The sequence below is a fragment of the Penaeus monodon genome, chromosome 31, assembly GCF_015228065.2.
Source record: "Penaeus monodon isolate SGIC_2016 chromosome 31, NSTDA_Pmon_1, whole genome shotgun sequence".
Lineage (NCBI taxonomy): Eukaryota > Metazoa > Arthropoda > Malacostraca > Decapoda > Penaeidae > Penaeus > Penaeus monodon.
The window spans coordinates 35,961,491-35,961,783 of record NC_051416.1 but is presented as its reverse complement, the minus strand read 5'-3'; the positions used below and the strand labels follow the sequence as shown (position 1 = coordinate 35,961,783).

At 28.0% G+C, this 293-nt stretch overlaps 1 protein-coding gene across 1 annotated transcript in view; it reads right to left on the bottom strand.

The window, feature by feature from the left end:
• The window catches only part of LOC119592962 (85/88 kDa calcium-independent phospholipase A2-like), a 61,134-nt gene that overhangs the window by 819 nt on the left and 60,022 nt on the right, over nucleotides 1-293 (bottom strand). The window lies entirely within an intron of this gene.

Below are 293 nucleotides of genomic sequence, written 5' to 3'. Positions count from 1 at the left end.
CTAGTGGATTGTGCATATAATCAACAATACATATAGACTTCTTTTTATTAGTAAAAAAAAATGCCATTCATACTGAAAAGTAATTCTTAATTTCTAACTTCTTTTTTTCATCAACAGAAACATAAACATCTTATGATTGTTTACAAGAGACAATGTCTATCCACTACATTTGGAAGAAACAAAAAGATAAATATCTTTCAAAACAATATTGTATTAAAGAATTCTAGACTCTCTTGATTTTTTTCTATGCTGCAAAGAATTTTGGGGGAGGCAGATGGAATGTAGCAGGAAAA